General features: G+C 41.8%; 1 long non-coding RNA gene across 1 annotated transcript; it reads left to right on the forward strand.

Annotated features, from left to right (window-relative positions):
* Window positions 1-917: 917 nt before the first annotated feature.
* Window positions 918-17,276, forward strand: LOC132648061 (uncharacterized). The gene is made up of 3 exons (XR_009586430.1): window positions 918-2,127; window positions 7,801-7,976; window positions 16,325-17,276. It is a non-coding gene; the product is annotated as an uncharacterized LOC132648061 (long non-coding RNA).
* The last annotated feature ends 1,320 nt before the right edge of the window (window positions 17,277-18,596 follow it).

The following is an 18,596-nucleotide window of genomic DNA, read 5'->3' on the forward strand; positions in this document are numbered from 1 at the left end:
TCCACAGGAAAATCTTGGTGATTGGAAGAAAAGTCTTATATACACTGACAATAAGTAGCTCTTCTACACTAATGCTTTAAGAAAGCGTTTTCACTTTTCATGTTTAAAGTTGTATTTGAACTAACACATTTCTTTTCATGGGTCATTCACAGTCTTATGAATATGTCTTAACAGCTGTGGCTCGATGGGCAGGCAGTTCTTCCCAGCACAGGAGGCCTCAGCCATCACAAGAATCAGTATAGCAGAGTCAATTCTGTCAAGGCACCTGTTAAGTAAATGAGCCCGCCTCTCAGCCAGAGTTTTAATTGCCAAAGCATTTGATCCTGTACACCGAAACTCAAATTAATGCCTCGTTCTTTCATAAAGTGTTAAACACCACTAGGGCAAAACTGAGAAATATGATACCTTTTATTCTTACTCCCCCTGTCTTCATTTACCTGTCAACAGGGTACCATAATCTACCCCAAGAGACTAATTAGAGTAGCTTCTTAGTGGCTTACTCTCCACCCGATCATCATGAAAGAGGACGGAATTGGGGGGGGGGGGTGACAAGAACGATCTGATTTTTACATTTTTATGCTCATTAGTAATAATTTGTTTATTTCTCGTCGTTCGAAGTTATTTGATCCTCTAGTTCTCGGACGAACGAAAACGTCTGGTCTTCCGGCGTCCCGCAGGGTGCGCCTAGGCAAAGTCCACATACTTGGGGAGAGGGCGGCGACTACGTTTCCCAGGGTGCCCTGCTGGGAGCACAATGGAGCATGGCGTCATCCGCATCACGTGTCCGAGCGTTTCCCGGCTCGCTGAGGGATTCCGGCCAGGGTCCCTCCCATGAGGAGGGCCCTGCTGGGCCGGGAAAACTACAGTTCCCGGCATGCCGCACACCCCGGGTGCGCCTGCGTATGGGAGCAACCCTGGTGGCCAGCGGGCTGGTTTAAAGAGCTGTTTTAGTTCCATGGAAACAGATCTGCTGGTCGCGCGACGGGAGCTGTTTTAGTTCCACGGAAACAGATTTGCTGGGCGCGCGACGGAGCTACAGGCTTGTGGATGGCTTAGGGGTGAGGCTGCCGGGCCCGGAAGCTGAGGTGGGCGGCTCAGGGAAGAGACCACTCGTCAGAACAAGGTCACTCCCAGGCCGAGTCCAGGCCCGCCCTCCAGACCTTAAGAGCCTCGGTTTACCTTGCCTCACTCTGCCTGGCTGTGAAAACCACCTCGAGCTAAGTTGGCTTTGCTCGGACCACAGCTGCAGGACGGTGGCCAGTCTCTGAGACCTGTGCTTGAGCCACCGTTCGTTCCCCCTTTAGGTACGGTTAGTTGGACGTTCCTGGGAAGGCCTTTTCAACATTAAGGTTTGGATTTCTGCCACTGGTTATCGTCCCTGGCTCGCTTCCTAGACAAGAGGCGTTTTCATTTGTGCATTGTTTCGTTCTTGTTCTGGAATAGATCTTTGTGAAATATTTACTGTCATGTTTGGCACCCACAACATCCAAGGTACAATGCTAGGCTCAAGAACAACAGCAACAAAGGACTGTAACCCTACTTGAAGACTTACTGGTCAACGTGGGATACACACACACAGAGAGAGAGAGAGAGAGAGAGACTCTTGGGTTCCTGTGGACTCCCCCAGGGAAAAGGAATGACAGGCGGGGAGGAGGATGATAAAGAACCGTTTTAACCAGCTGCTTTTCAGGCATTATTTGGGACATAACACGTAACTCTTAGCTTCATCTGATAAAAGTGCATGCTCCGTGGTCAGGAAGATCCTTTCTGATGCCGACAGCAGATGTCTCCCGTATCTGGAGACCCTTTTGAGACATGAATATAAATGTGTCATGGCATAAGCTTAAATGTCAGTAATCCCTTTGCAAATGACTTGGTCAATGGTTTGATGAGAACATCAGGAACTTCACCTGCGCAGACTCGGTGGAGAGGCAGTGCTTAGGGGGAAATTCTATTTTACATCAAGAAGAGAAAAACCTGAAGCCAGAAAGGATAACCTCAAATGGGAGGAACCTGAGGTGTAGTCCAGTAGGGTGCCTGCCACGCCCGTTTGGTGGCATGTGCCTGTAATTCCAGCTTTGGGAGGTGGAGGCTTGATCAGAAGCTCAGAGTCGTCCTCAGTGCACAGTGAGTTTGAGGGAAGCTTGGGTTACACAAGACCCACCTCAAAGCAAGAATAAATAAATAAGCTTTGGTGAGATGTGTTTGTTTATTCCTTCCTTAGTGGACCCTTGCTGGTAAGCTTGTGTGTTTTCTGAGGTTTCAGAAAGGTCCTCCTGTACAGTGTGTTAATTCCTCATCCATGCCCATGACTGAGCTTCTCTTCTGCCTCTACTTTTGACTCAGAAGCATAGCTTTCTCTTTCTCACTTTCCTTTCCCTTCCTTTCTTCCTTCTCCCTCTTCTGCTCTCCCTCCCTCCCTTTTCCAACACTCCCTTCATTTCAACCTTCCCCCTTCCTTTTTCCCCATTCCCTTCCCTTTCCTTTATTTCTCCCTTCCCCCTTTCTTCCTCCTCCACCCTCTTCCATTCCTCTCCTCTCTCCTCCTCTCCTCTTTTCCCCTCTTCTCTCCCCTTTCCTCCCCTCTTCTGCTCTCTCTTTTTCTCTACTTCCCTTTTCTCCACACCCTTCATTTTCCCCTTATTCCTCCCCTCTCCTTTCTCTCCCTTTCTTCCCTTCCCCTTCCCTTCCTTTCTCTTTCTTTCCTTCCCCTCCCCCCTCCTACTCTTTCCTCCCTTCCTTTCCCCTTAGTCTTTCACTGAAACCTGGAGTTTATCAATATGGTCTTTATAAGCAAGGGCACAGTGAGTACACCAAACCAGACCACAAACTAGAACAAACTGCCAGATAAAGTTGGCTGCTTCCTTTCTGTTATTGCTCACGTCTAACCCACCAACCAAACAGAAACATCTGGATCCGATCATGTCTTCCTGCTCCAGTTAGGAGTTGCTTCCAGGCAGCAGCAACTTTTGTCTAGGTCATCAAATAGCCTCCAAACTGGTTTTCCTGCACTTCTGTCATTTGGAGCTGGGGTGGCCATGATGATCAAATGAAGAGCTAAGTTAAGTCACAGTGACCATTGATGCTGTTAGTGGTCTCGAGGAAAGTCAAAACTGTTCCAGTGGTATTCCAGGCCTGCCTGTGTGCTTTGCTCCCATTTTCATCCTCTGGCCTCATCTCTCCTTTACTCGTTCTTCAGCACCGAGTTTATGTGGTATTTGGACTTATGGCATTTGTGTTTAAAAGGCTGTTTTTCAAGTCTTAGCTCACACAGCTTAGTGAGGCTTTCCATCCTCCTTTTAAAAGTAAATTCTGCATTGCAGTCTCCACCCCATGCTTTCTTTTCTTTTCCTTTTCACTTTTTTTTCTCTCTTCCTCCTCCCCGCCCTAGCCTTGGCTGTCGTGGGTTCACTTTGTAGATCAGGCTGGGCTCAAACTCATAGTGGTCCACCTACCTCTGCTGGGATTGAAAGCATGTGCCACCATGCCCGACTCCTGTCACTCTTACTACTAATGAACAAACTGAATTTTACTTTCTGTCTTCGGTCAGCTGGTATACAAGCTCCATGAGGTCAGGGAATTCTGTCTGTCTGTTCACTGTGTACTCCCTGGTGCCTATAGCAGATCTCCCTGACCAGGAACATTCAGGAAATAGATATGTGTGTTTAACAAAACACTTTCTGTTGGTTATGAGACCACTGAATATCTTTTTTTTTAAACTGGTAGTAAGTGGTTACAGCCATTAGTCAGTGTGGGAATGGAGTCTGTCCACAGAAATAAGCATTTCCCTTTCAAAGGCATTTGGCTTTTGCTAGTTAGTACATTGCTTATGATATTGGGCTTTTGTGTGTGTGTTTTTTCTTGAAGTTACCTGCCTAGAAGGTCCTTGAAAATATTCTCCCTAAACACTGAGACAGAACTATACTTAGGATAATTGTGAAGTAATTTTTTTACTTTCTGTTCATTTTATTGTCACTGAATTTTAAAGCTGTTCCAGTTACTATTGCTGTGACAAAACACCATGACCAAAAGCAATTTGGGGAAGGAACAGGTGTATTTCTGCTCACAGTTTCATGTTATAGTTCATCATTGAAAGCAGTGAGGGCAGGAGCTCAAGCACGAAAGAGATGCCATGAAAGGGCTAGTGTTTACTGGCTTGCCTCCTTATCTTGCTTATAGAACCCAGGACCACTAGGCTAGGGAAGTACTACCCACGGTGAGCTGGGCCCTCCCACATTAATCACGAATTAAGAAAATGCTTTACAGGTTTGCCTACAGCCAGATATTATGAAGAGAGACAATTTCTCAATTGTCTCTCTCTAAGATGACTATAGTACAAGTTGACAAAAACTAAACACAGCTATGAAATGTAAATGCACAAAAATGTAAGATATATAGTTTAATAAAAATTTTCAAGGCTACCACAAGTGTAAGCATCTCAAGAAATAGAGTATTGATCTGGATATTGAATAGATGGCTCAGCGGTTAAAGGCACTAGCTGCTCTTTTGGAGGTCCAATACTCAGCACTGTCATGGGCAATAGATACAGGTCTAAGTTCACTTTTCTGCTTTAAACATCAGTTGTCCCAGCACCATTTGTTGAAGATGCTTTCTTTTCACCAGCATCATGCTTTTGGCATCTTTGTAAAAATATTAAGTGCCTGAAATTAGGTGTACTCATTATTCTTCCATATCAGTTTTTATACCACTACCATATTATTTTTATTACTACAGCTGCGCAATATATCTTAAGATCTGTAATTGTAATCACTTTAGCAGTCTTTTTTGCTTTGGATTGTTTTGGTTCTCTGGGATCATTTGTGACCATTATATGAGTTTTAGGATAGTTTTTTCTATTCTTGAAGAGTGAGATGAGGATTTTGATTGGGATTTCATTGAATCTGTAAAAAGCTTTCTGAAAAATGGTCATTTTCATAATGTTAATTCTACTGACACATGAGCATGGGATGTCTTTCCACTTTTTCTTGTCTTTTTCTTTCTTCACAGGTTTAAAGTGTTCATTGTTGAGGTCCTTTGCTTTTGTCTTAGTTAGGGTGCTATTGCTGTGAAGACACAGCATGACCACGGTAACTCTTTTAAAGAAGAACATTTAACTAAAGCTGGCTTAAAGTTTCAGAGGTTTAGTTCATTATCATCATGGTGGAAAACATGGCAGCATCTATGTACATGTGGTACTGGAGGAGCTGAGAGTTCTATATCTTGATCCGAAGGCACCAGGAGACTGAGACACAGTGGGCATGACTTGACCATAGAAGACTTCAAAGCCCGCCTCCACAGTGACACACTTCCTACAACGAGGCCACACCTCCTACTACTACTCCCTGTGGGCCAAGCATTCAAACACTTGAGTCTATGGGGCCATACCTATTCAAACCACTACAACTTATTGGTTAAGTTTATTCTTAGACATTTTATTTTATTTGAGTACATTGTGAATAAGAATGTGTTCATGATCATCTCTGTATGTTGGTGTTATATAGAAAAGCGATTTATTTCTGGAAGTTGATTCTGTATCCTGCCATGTTGCTGAATTTGTTTATTGTTTCTATAAGTTTTTTGGTAGAATTTATGGGATCACTAATGTGTAATATCATATCGTCTACAAATAGAGAGATAGTTTATGTACTTCTTTCCCTATGTATTTCCCTTTAATTGCCCTCTCTTGTCTTGTTGCTTCAGCTAGCAATTTGAGCACAGTATGGGGATAGTGGACCATTCCTGTTTGATTCCTGACTTCAGTTGATTTCTTCAAGATTTTCTCCATTTAGGACAATGTTGGCTGTGTGTTTCTTGTGTGTAGCTCTTATTGTGTTGAGATATGTTCTCTCTAGCTCTATATTGTCTAGCATTTTTGTCATGATAGCATTTTGAATTTTGTCAAGGACCTTTTCTGTATCTATTGAAATCATGTGCTATTTGTCTTTAAGACCATTTGTTTGGTTTATTACATTTATTGATTTGTATATGTTGAACTATCCCTGAATTTTAGGAATGAAGCCAACTTGGTCATGGTGTATAATCTTTTTGATGTTTGTCCATGTTCTTTTAAAAATCATTTTATTGTATAATTTTGAGTCTATGTTCATCAGGGATATTGGCCTTTAGTTTTCTTTCTTTCTCCTCATCTTACTCTTTCCCCTCCTTCATTATTGTGTCTTTACCTGGTTTAGGTAATAGGATGACCTGGCTTTGTAGAAGGAGTGCTCCTTATGTTTCTCTCTCTCTCTCTCTCTCTCTCTCTCTCTCTCTCTCTCTCTCAACTAGTTTAAAAAGGACTGGCTGTATGTATGTTCTTTGAATGTCTGCTAGAATTCTGCCAGGAATCCTTCTGGCTCTGAATTTTTTTTTCTACAAGCTTTTTGTTATTATTTTAATGTAATTTGTTATAGCTCTGTTTAGGTTGTTAATTTCTTCTTGGCTTAATTTGGATGGTTTGGCTGAATCTAGAAATTCACCTTGGAGGTGTGGTTCAGAAGCTTGATGGAGTACAGGTTTTTCTTATAATATTAATTTCTTAGTGTCATTTGTAATGGTTCCCTCTTCATTTCTGATTTTGTTAACTTGGGTCCTGTCTTTCTTTTGGTTAGTTGGGCCAAGGATTTGTCAATACTGTTTACCATTTCAAAAGAACCGGCTCTTAGATTAGTTGATTCTTTGGGTTTTATGTTTGTTTTTTGTTGTTGTTTTGGTAGTTGTTTCTATTTAATTGATTTCTACTATGATTTTTATTTATTGTTATTGGCTGTATTTGGCTTTAGTTTGTTCTAGCTTTTTCCAACTTTTTGAATTTTGTCATTTACTTGTGTTTTTTATGACTTTTTTAAAATGTAGGTTCTTAGAGTTATAAATTTCTCTTTTAGGACTGCTTTCATTGTGTCTCAGAGGTTTTATTGTCTTGTGTTTTTATTTTCATTTAGTTCCAGGGAGTGTCTCTTTCTTGATTTCTTCTTTGACTGATTCATCATTCTTTAATGAACTGTTTAATCCCTATGAGTTTGTATATTTACTAGCGATTTCTTTTTTGCTGTCAGTTATAGGTGTTATTGCATTATAGTCAGATAGGAAAAAGTGATTTCATGTTTCTGAATTTGTAGAATGAAAGGACCAGAAAGCACAGGACACATCAAGATCAAGTTTCAGCACAGAAGACATTGCTTTCCCTGAAGGGGTCAAAGGGCAGGGAAGAAGAGACAAGACCAAAGCCAGAGGAGGGAGAAAGGAAAGAAACAAGAGAAAAGGGAGGGGGCAGTGATATCAAATGGAGGGACAAAGGACTGCCTCTGGATGGAGAGGAGACAGACAGGGCCTGTTAGGCAAATGACAATTTTTATAGGGAAAGGGGAAACCTTTGGGATGAGTTGGTTTGTTTTGATTGGGCATGTAAATTAGGTGAACCAGATGGGGCTTTTGATTGCTAGACTTTAATACTTTAATAGTTGGACCTAGTAGTCAGCCTCAGGAGGAGGAATTGGCCAAATAAGGGAATAGATCCTGGTGGTCAGCTTTAGGAATGTACTCTAGCATTTTTTAGTAAGGAGAGGAAAGAAAGGTGAAGGGCAAAGTCTGTAGGTGCCATGTTTGCCATGCTTGGGCCTGCTAGAGCCCTTCATAAAGATCTGCTTATGTCCCTTGGTATCGTCTGTTTTAGAAAAGCTTCTAGGTTCCACTGAAGAGAATGTGTATTCCTTGGTGTTTGGGTAGAATATACTGTAGATATTAAGTCCATTTGATACGACATCAATTAATTCTGATGTTTTTTTTTTTTTTTTTTTTGTCCAGATGACCTGTCTGTTGGAGAAAGTGGGATATTAAAATCACCTACTATTAATCACGTTAATCAGTGTCTTTAAATCCAGAAGTGGATTTTTAAAAAATGAATTTAGACACCCTGGAATTCAATGTATATATGTTTAGGAAGTATCTTCTTGGTTAACTCTTCCCTTGATTAGAATGAAGTAAGTATCCCTTTTTATCTCTTCTAATTAGTTTTAGTTTGAAGTCTATTTTGTTAGATATTAGGATAGCAACTCTTGATTGCTTCCTGGTCCCCTTTGATTGGAGTACTTTTGTCTGTCCTTTTACTCTACCTTTAAAAGTAAGGTGCATTTTTCTTGTACAAAACATAGATGAATTTTGTTTCTTGATCTGAGAGACCAAAGAATTAAAAATTAATTTTTGAGGTATTGTTTAAAAATTAGTTAAAAATTGATATAAAAATTAGTTTTTTGAAGTAAAGTTTAAAGCGTAAGCCTGAATGAAGGCCAGCCAGGTGGAGAAATGTCCCACCACCTGCAGGGAGGAGCCAGCTTTACTGCATTCTTTTCCTACCCACTAGAGATTCAGTTGCTAGGAAACTGGCCCTGATGGCCTGGCCCTGGAACCACTTAAAGAGATACCTACCGTCTCCTGGCAACCTACCCAGATGGCCAGGCCAGAACTGTTTATGGACTGGGTGCCTAAAGTTAAACGAATCATTTCAAAAGTCAATTTCTCTTACTCAGTCATGTAATGCCAAGGCATGTAGCTCCCTGCTTGTGGTTTTGCCCTTTAAAAACCTTGTTCCCCTAGACTGCCCTGGTTGCATACCTCTCTGTTTCCACTGGGAGCTTGCAAACCGGGCTTGAGCTTGTATCAAATAAACCCTCCTGTGTTTTGCCTCAGAGTTGATTCCTGGTGGTCTTTGGGGGTCTCATGAACTGGTCATAACAGATCCAGTCAGTCAGTCAGTCAGTTTGTATCTGTTGAGGCCACTGATATTAAAGTTATTATTGAAAGCTATGTGTTAATTGTGGTCACTGTGTTGTTGAGTTTTGGTGGTGTTTTGTGTTTTAATTACTATGGCTTTGCATTTCTTTCCAAGGTGTCTCTGATGTGCTCATTTCTCTCTTCAGTCTTAAATAATGCTTCCTATATTTTCTTTAGGTTTGGGTTGTTGATTTAGGCTGTTTATGTTATGAAAAGTTTTTGTTTGTTTGTTTCCCCTCTTTCAATCATTGCAGATAGTTAGTTGTTTGAGGTGTATTATTCTAGTTTGGCCATGATAGTCTTTTAGGACTTGAAATACATTGCTCCAGGGTATTCTGACTTTGAAAATTTCCATTGAGAAACCAGTTGTTATACTGATGGATTTTCCTTTATTATGTGACTTGTGCTTGTTTTTATAGCTTCTAATACATGTTTTTGTTATGTATGCTTAGTGTTCTAATTATGATATATAATGAGGGTTGTCTTTTCTGGTATTGCCTCCTTGATGTTCTCTGTGTTTCTGTATTTGTTTTTATTTCATTTATTACAATTTATTCACTTTGTATCCCAGCTGTGGCACCCTCCCTCTTCTCCTCCCAATCCCACCTTCCATCCCTCTTCTCCCCCTATGCCTTTCCCCTAGTCCCCTGATAGGAGAGGTCCTCCTCTTCTATCTGACCCTAGCTTATCAGATCTCATCAAGGCTGGCTGCATCATCTTCTCCTGTAAGGCTGCACCCCCAACACCCCAGGGGGAGGTGATCAAAGAGCCAGCCACTGAGTTCATGTCAGAGACAGCCCCTGTACCCCTTACTAAGAAACCCACTTGGAGACTGAGCTGCCATGGGCTACATCTGAAAAGGAGGTGTGTTTCTGTATTTGTGTGGGTGTGTCTTTCCTTAGTTTGCAGAAGTTTTCTATGTTTTTGTTGAAGATCTAGTTTACATCATGGACTTGGGATTCTTCTCTCTTGTCTGTGCCTATAGTTCAAAGATTTGGTTTCTCTATAGTGTCCCACATGCCCTATATATTCCTCTCTAGTGTAAGTTTTAATTTTTCATATTCCTTGCTTATTTAGTTTAGATCCTCTACTTTACTTTTGAGTCCTGATATTCTGTCTTCTGCTTGAGTCATTCTACTTATAAGGTTTTTCTTTGAGTTTTCTCATTGAGCTGTTACGTTTTCAATTCCATCTTCATTTCAACTTGAGTTCTATTGTTCTGGGATCCTGGGCCAAGCATAGAGCTGCTTCTCAATGAAGGCTAGACTAGACTGGTGCACTGGTTGTGGGATGAGGCTAAATGTGGTGGGTAGTCAGATTAGGGTGGGGCAAAGGGGGTGGGACCCAGGTAGACCCTAGAGAACAACATGGGAAGTCTGGGCACTGAGTCTAATTTTATCATCGCTATGTAAATAAGTATGTGAATAAACAGTATAGTTTAGTTTTTGCTAGTTTTCAGTCTTGAAGCATAAGGGTTTGAATATATGCCTATATATTATATATAGATTTTAGTAGCCCCTTCACTTAATATTGTTTGTGATTTGAATGTGATTGTAGTGCGTTTTTACTGTTATATGATATCTTTTTTGCACAATCCTGAATGGATACTTGGGTAATTATAGTTTAGAACTATTATAAATAATGTTTCTATCAACATGCTTATTCAGATAGCCTGGTATGCATATGAAGAGCAAATGAGTTGCACTTTGGTTTTATATAAAAGCTTGTGCTACTTTTTGTTGTTGATACTGTCAAGTATCCAATTTAAAACTAAAGCAGCATGCATTCTGTGCTCCTTTGCAGAAAAAAAATGAGACATAGCTATGCTAAAGGTATTTTCTCTGTGCTGGAATATTAGTAATTATAGATTCTTTGCTTGTAATAATCTGTTTCTTAGCCTGAGTTACAGAGCTGTGACTCAGCAGCTCTGCCACAGGGCATGGACTGTGGGAGTGTTCTAGCATTTTGCTACCCTTGATTTGGCTTATGAGCCCTGGAGAATGGAATGAGTAAGAGCAACAAAAATGAGAAACATTGATTTTAAAGCTTCACTTCAGCTTCACCTCATCTCACACTTCCTGTGACGTCTTCCCAGTAACTGAGGGACTTTCCTTGGTGACTACCGAGGCTGTCCTCTCACTGCTCAGCCATCCCTGTACCGTAGTTACTTCCAAGGGTAACATCAAGCTTGATATTACCTTTTGCTTCCCCATGGTGGGGTGTGGCATGTGACCTGAGGAGAGAGGGAAGCAGGAGGTTGTTGGTCAGCAAGAGAGTTTTCAGATACTCCTATGACACGTTATTAGTAACTTCCTAAAAATAGATTGGCTTGTTTGAGAGCGTACCTCATTCAGTGGTCCCATGGTCATCGTCCACTCTCACCTCTTCTGTCTCATGTTAGAAAAACTCTGCCTACCTTCTACACTGTTCTTTCTCCTCTGAGCTCTTTTGGTGGAGATCACCAGGACTGGGGAGCTGAGGGGAGGCCTGATAGGGATTCTGGGCATGCAGCTTGTTGCTTTGTTTACCTCTCCCTTCTATAACCAGAAGCCCCAGTACTTTTGCCTATCACTGGGAATGCCAGTGAGCTGGGGCAGGAATTGAGTATTTGAGATGTGCTTTATTCAGAGAGTCAGCAACTTGGGAAGATAGAAGGTTGACATGTCCTCCAAATCTTCCTTTTCCTTCTCATCTGCAGCTAAAGTCCTCTTGGAAATGGAAAAGAAGAGAGCCAGTAATTCCAGAGTTTAGTTTTTCTAAGTGGCAAGTGGTGACCCTTGTGTCTAAGATAAGTGCTTGTGCCTCCTTCCTTATAGCCTCCTTCACTTTTACCTATTATTGTCCCTGTGCAGTGGGATTTGCCACTGAGTCTCACCTTCCTGAGGCATTCCAAACCAAAGATATATGTGCAGATTCCTTCTAAAATGTTCTCTTATAGAGAATAAAAGTGTCACTATCCCTCCCTCCTGACGTTTTTCTCTTATACCCATTTTCCCTTTAGCTGTTGCCTGAGACACAGTAATATGGAATGGAACCAACAGCCCAGGAGAGACTCTTGTGTACTGAGGGCAGCAGAACAGATGGACTGCCATTACCCAAGCCTTTTGGAACTTAGTTAATTATATTATAAACCCACAGCTTCGAGGCATAAGAGTGTAGACTTTGTTGTTTGTCCTGGTAAATTTTGGCTTTAGTCTATGTAATTTTCTTTCTTTTCCTTTTTTTTTTTTTTTTTTTTTTTTTTTTTGCCATATCCAAGTTTTTCCCATTTTGAAATAGAAATATTTACTCTATGCCATACTATGTTGGAAGTGTGCAACTTGTTTTTGAAGTTAAGGAACTCACAGTTAAGATAAGAGACTTTGACATCAGAAGAAGGAGAAAACAGGGAACAGAGGACAGGAGCCTACCACAGAGGGACTCTGAAAAACTACCCTGCAGGGTATCAAAGCAGAGGCTGAGACTCATAGCCTTTGGGTGGAGTGTAGGGAATCTTATGAAAGAAGGCAGAGATAGAAAGACCTGGAGGGGACAGGAGCTCTACAAGGAGAGAAAAGAAAATCTGAGCACAGAGGTCTTTTCTGAGACTGATATTCCAACCAAGGACTATGCATGGAGATAACCTAGAACCCCTGCACAGATGTAGTCCGTGGCAGCTCAGTGTCCAAGTGAGTTCCCTAGTAATGGGAAGAGGGACTGTCTCTGACATGAACTGAGTGGCTAATCTTTGATCACCTCCCCCTGAGGGGGGAGCAGTCTTACCAGGCCACAGAGGAAGACAATGCAGCCAGTCCTGATGAGACCTGATCAACTAGGAGCAGATGGAAGGGGAGGAGGACTTCCCCCATCAGTGGACTGGGGAAGAGGCATGGGAGGAGATGAGGGAGAGAGGGTGGGATGGGGAGGGCATGAGGGAAGGAGCTAGAGCTGGGATACAAAGTGAATAAACTGTAATTATAATAAAACAATAAATAAATTTTAAAAAGATAAGACACTGATTTTTACAGTTATAATGAATGATTTTTATACTATAGAATGGTCATGAGCCTTTGAAGACAAGTGTTAGAAGGTTATGGCTTAAAAGTGATGTTTTGGTGTCAAGTTGAAAAGGGTGAAAATTGTCATGGTTAGTGTTACTAACTTGACAGAATCTAGAATAACCCAGAAGATGGGCTTGTGAACAGTGTTCATGGCTCAATTTCTAAATTAAGATTGAGTGGTACCATTCCATGACAGGAGATTGAGATTATAATATGGAGAAAGTAGATTTAGCAATAGTTGGGTTTCTTATTCTCTGTGATTATGGATACAGTGTTATCAGCTGTCTATGCTTCTACTGTCTTGACTTCCCTATCATAGTGGATTGTACCTTGAACTGTTGAAGAGAGTAAACCCGTTTCCTCCCAAGTTGTGTGTCAGTGTGTTTCTATGATAGCAATAGGAATTGAAACCAAGATGCTGGTTGAACTGTACCTCTTTGCTTTTATGTAAGCACTACATGGCTGACTTAGTCACTTTACAACGATGACAAAACACCAGCACCAACAACTTAAGAAAGAAAGCACTTAATTTGGTGGTTAGAGACCATGACCGTTATGTTGGGGAGCATGGTAGGCAGGCATGATGCTGGAGCAGTAGCTGAGAGCTCACATCTCCATGCACAAGCAAGAGACAGAGAAAGCTAACTGGGAAACGTCAAATCCCACCCCCAGTGACACAACTCATTTGACCAGGCCACACCTAATATTTCCCAAATAGCTTCATCAGCTGGGAACCAAACCTGTGGGGGCCATCTTCATTCAAACTACCACAATGGCAGACTGCAGGAGAGCTTTGAAAATTTGGCCTCAAATGGGAAAAAGAAATGATAATTTCTGTTTTTTTAATCTGAAAACCAAAAGTTTTCCCAGAATCTCCTTTGTTCATTTCTGCCTGATGCCTTGTTGGCTAGTATGCATCACCGATATGTGCCCACTGCAGAGGATGCTGGGCATGCTGGGCAATATCTTTTGGAGAGAAGACAAAGGAATCAGTCTTCATAGGCCTCATCAAATACTTTCTCTACTTTTTCTCCTCCCCCACCTCCAACCTTGTAAACAAACTAGATTAAACTAAACTAAACCACTAGATTATAAAATAGAGTGGCAGTAACTATGTCTTATTTCTCCACTTCCCTGCTCCATTTTCTCTCCATGTAGCTTAGAGTGTTCTAGACCTGTATTTTGGTCACAGAATCAGTTCTCTAGGGTTAGTTTGAGGGCATTCCTTCCTGCTACACAAATATCTACCAGCCATTGCAGTATCGTGACCAGGGCTCTTGATATCCTGGGTTTTGTTTTTCTTCTTTTTTCTTTTAGAAATGTACGTTGTGATTTGAATGAGAATGGTTTTCATAGGCTCATGTATTTGAAGTCTTGGTTCTTAGTTGTTCGAACTACTTGAGAAGGATTAGAACCTGTAGGGAGGTGTGTCTCTCAGGCAGGCTTTGAGATTTCGAAAGTTCACACCATCTCTAACTAGCTTGCTCTGTCTGCCCCATGGTTGTTGTCATATCGTGTAAGTTCTCAGCTACTGCTCAAGTGCCTGCCTCCCGCCACCTTTCCCACCGTCTTAGGGACTCTAAACCTCTGCAACTGTAAGACCCAAATAAACTCTTCTAGAAGTCGCCTTGGGCATAGTGTTTTATCGCAGCAATAGAAAAGTAAGACTTACGTCCAGATGCTTTATTAATACCTGCCCGTGTCTTTTTCTTCTGCTTTACCAATTGACATGAAAAAGAATTAGTAGATGTGATCTTCTTTGCTTCATGCTCAGAGGTTGCAGAGACAGGGAAGCAGGCACAGTGTGATTAAGTCTCTTCCTTAGAAGGTCGTGGTGTTCTCTGTGTTCCGCAGTGACTCTGCCACATCTCTACTTGTAATCTCCTTCAAGCCTTTCAGTGGGTTTTTGTTGTTACTGTTGTGTGTTTGTTGAAACAGGGTCTCGGGTAGGAAAGGCTGGCTTCAGGTATATTATGTATCCAAGGATGGCCTTGAACTTCTGATCCTCCTGCCTTTACCTTCCAAGTTCTGGCATGGCATGCACTACCAAGCCAAGTTTATGCAGTGCTGGTGACTAAAGAGGGCTACATGCAAACACTCTACCAACTCAACTATATCTTTGCCCTCAAGCATTCTAGTAGTACAATAGCATTTTTCTTTTTCTTTTTCTGTATGTAAGTGCTCCAGTTATTCTTACGTGTCTGTCTTGCTAAAATACACCGTGCTTCTCCTTCATTGATATTTATGAGATAAGTCTAGGGAAATTTGCCATTAATATTTGTAAAGAGTTTTTGCCTATGCTATGCAAATAAGGCTGTAACATGTTTTTGAACACTGCTGCCTCAGCTAGAAAATGGTAAGCTGAAAATTGTATTTGTGTGTGTGCGTGTGTGTGTGTGTGTGTGCGCGCGCGCACACGCGTGCATTGTGTCTATTTGTGGTGTGTGTACATTTGGAGGCCATAGGTCAACCTCAAGTCACTTTTTTTTTGAGATTTCTCACTTGCCCTGAAATTTACCGGTTAGATTAGGCTGGCTAGTCAGCAAGTCCCAGGGACTTTTCTGCCCTGCTTCCCTGGTGCTGCAGTTATGAATGCACAGCAGCATGGGCAGCTTATTACTTGCATTTTGGAGCTTGAACTCAGGTCAAGAGAGAAAGACAGAAAGCTTGCTAGAGCAGACATTCTCTCTCTACGTCCTGGCCACTGTGTTACAAGCTGTTCTTCTCTACAATACCCTTCTCATGCTGCTCGCCTGAAGCCTCTTAGTTTGTGAGCCAAAGTAAGTCCTCTTAAGTTCTTCTCAGTTATTCATTGTAGCAACACAAAGTCTAATGAACAGCTCAGGAGGGAGGATTTATTGTGGCTGATGTTTTCATAGTTTTGGGTCTGTGATTGCGTGGCCGCATCACTGTGGTCCCATGGCAAAGCAGAGCATCATGACAGGACAGCAGAGCACCACTACTCCTTGGGGAACAGTGGGAGAGGTAACTGGAGTCTAGGAAAGTGGTGCCCTTCACAGACATGTACCCAATGTACTGCTGCCTCCAGTGAGGTTTTACCTCCTGTTCACTCATTCAAGGTAAAGTCATCAAAGGTTTAGCCCTGTGATGAAGTTAGTGTACTCAGATCAATTAATAATTGATCTACCATGCTAGGTGCCACCATTCTTAAACATCAGTCTTTGGAGGGTGATTAATACATAAGCTATGATGTACTTAGGCAACTAGGTGGTAACAATACTCCCACAGAAGGCATAGATCCCTTCTGTGTGACTACTAAAAGCAAATATAGTGGACTAGATTATAATGTGATAACAAAGTGCTCAGTAATCTCAATAACTTACCACATAGGTTTACTGTTCACTCATTGTATGTCATGGATGTTTCATGTCATTGTTACTCTGGGACCCTGACCCATGAAACAAATCTATCTGGAAAAAAGGATAGTGAATGAGAAGTTGACTGTTTTGAACAGTAAGAGAACCTCTTATGCCAATATTGTAACTTTGTGACCTTAGGTGCATATGGAAACTACAGTGTGCAGACCAGTCCTGTCTCCAACGCACATCAACGCAGCAGCTTCTGAAACGTTCACAGTACTTCAGCAGAAGATGAGAATAGCTGAGCAGCAGACCAGCTCTCTGAGAGATGACCTAATAATGCTAAGCTGTGGTGACAAACGGTAACTGGATTGCCGCAGCTGCAGAATTTTAACTTGACGCTTAGTAAAAAGCAGATGAGATAGATACTTCTGGAAAATGTTTCCATACGAACTTTGACACAAGCCTATTTTTAGCTAGAGTTGTGGTTCTGTGATAGTATGTGTCTTAGTTACTTCTGCTGTGATGAAACACTGTGACCAAGGCAACTTATAGAAGAAAGGGCTCATTTGAGGTTTACTGTTCTAAGAGATGATTTCATGGTGGACTGCAGATTAAAGGCAAGAGGGTACCTGGAGCAGCAGCTGGGAGCTCACATCTTGAGTGGCAATCAAGAAACAGAGAAGATACTGGAAATGGCAGAGTCTTTTGAAACTTTAAAGCCCTCCCTCAGTGACATACTTTCTTCAACAAGCGCACACCTCCTAACCTTCACAAACAGGGCTAGCAACTTGGGGATTAACTATTCAAACCACCATATGTTAGCCAGATTTTTGTTGCTACAGCGGAAATACCCTTGAGGACATCTTAAGGGAGGAAGGACTTATTTTCAGATCAGCATTTCAGAAGGTTGGGGTCTTGGTTTCTTGGCCTGTCACTGTGGGCCTGAGGCGAGGCAGAGCATCATGGCAGATAAGACGTAGATTTCCTTTAGCAGTGCCCCAGCTTTATGGCTTCTCCAGGCTCACTCATCTAGGTTCCCTCTGCTCTGTCACCTTAACTCCGTGCTGGATAGAGTGGCTGCGCACTATGCCTTCAGCATTTGACCCCTTGACAAGCACTTTATGTACAAACCATAACATAGAGCAATGAAAACCATTTTAGATCTTATTTGAAATTAGTTAAAGGAAAAATTGAAATGACTCATGCCATTGATTTGGTCTTCACTTTTCCCTATCATATTTAGTATAAATTAAAAGGCAGGCTTGAAATACTTTTTTTAATATTTGTTTTTTACAATTTATTCATTTTATATCACGATTGTAGCCCCTTCTCTCATCTCCTCCTGGTCTCACCCAGCCTCCCTCTTCCCCCCATCCCCTTCCTCTAGTCCACTGAAAAGGGGAGTTCTCCTCTGCCATCTGCCCATAGCTTATCAAGTCTCATCAGGACTGCCTGGATCCTTTTCCTCTGTATCCTGGCAAGGCCACATTGCCAGGGGGAAGTGATTAAAGAGCAGGCAACTGAGTTCATGTCATAGATAGCCCCTGCTCCCTTTACTCAGGTACCCATGTGGAGACTGAGCTGTCAGTTGGCTACATCTGAGCCAGGGGGTCTAGGTCCTCTCCATGCATGGTCCCTGGTTGGTACATCAGTCTCTGTAGCCTTCCTGGGCCCAGATATTTTTGGCTTTATTGGTCTTCTTGTGGAGCTCCTGACCCTTCTGTGTCCTATCCCCCCTCTCTTTCATAAGACTCCCTGCACTCTGCCCAAAGTTTACCTGTGAGTCCTGCATGTACTTTGATTCCCTGTTGGGTAGAGCCTTTCAGAGGACCTATATGGTAGGCTCCCATCCTGTTCCCTCTCTTCCACTGCTTCTGCTCTCTATCCTGTTTGCCATTCTGAATGAGATTTAAGAATCCTCTCTAGGGTCCTCCTTGTTGCTTAGCTTCTTTAGGTCTGTAGATTTTAGTATGGTTATCCTATATTATATGGTTAATTTCCACTTATAAGTAAGTATATACCATACATGTTTTTCTGGTTCTGGGATACCTCACTCAGGATAATCTTTTCTAGTTCCATCCATTACCTGCAAATTTCATGATTTTTCTTGTTTTTAATAGCCGAGCAGTATTCCATTGTGTAAATGTGTCACAATTTCTGTACCCATTCTTTTGTTGAGGGACATCTAGGTTGCTTCCAGATTCTGGCTATTACAAATTAAGCTACTATGAACATGGTTGAGCAAATGTCCTTGTTGTATACTTTGAACATCTTTTAGATATATGCCCAGGAGTGGTATAGCTGGATCTTTGGGTAGCGCTATTTTCTGAGAAATTGCCAGATTGATTTCTGAAGTGGCTGTACAAGTTTACATTCCCACCAGCAATAAAGGAGGGTTAACCTTTCTGCACATTCTCTCCAGCATGTGTTGTCACTTGAGTTTTTGATCTTAGCCATTCTGATGGGT

The sequence above is a fragment of the Meriones unguiculatus genome, chromosome 15 (genome assembly GCF_030254825.1).
Source record: "Meriones unguiculatus strain TT.TT164.6M chromosome 15, Bangor_MerUng_6.1, whole genome shotgun sequence".
NCBI lineage: Eukaryota > Metazoa > Chordata > Mammalia > Rodentia > Muridae > Meriones > Meriones unguiculatus.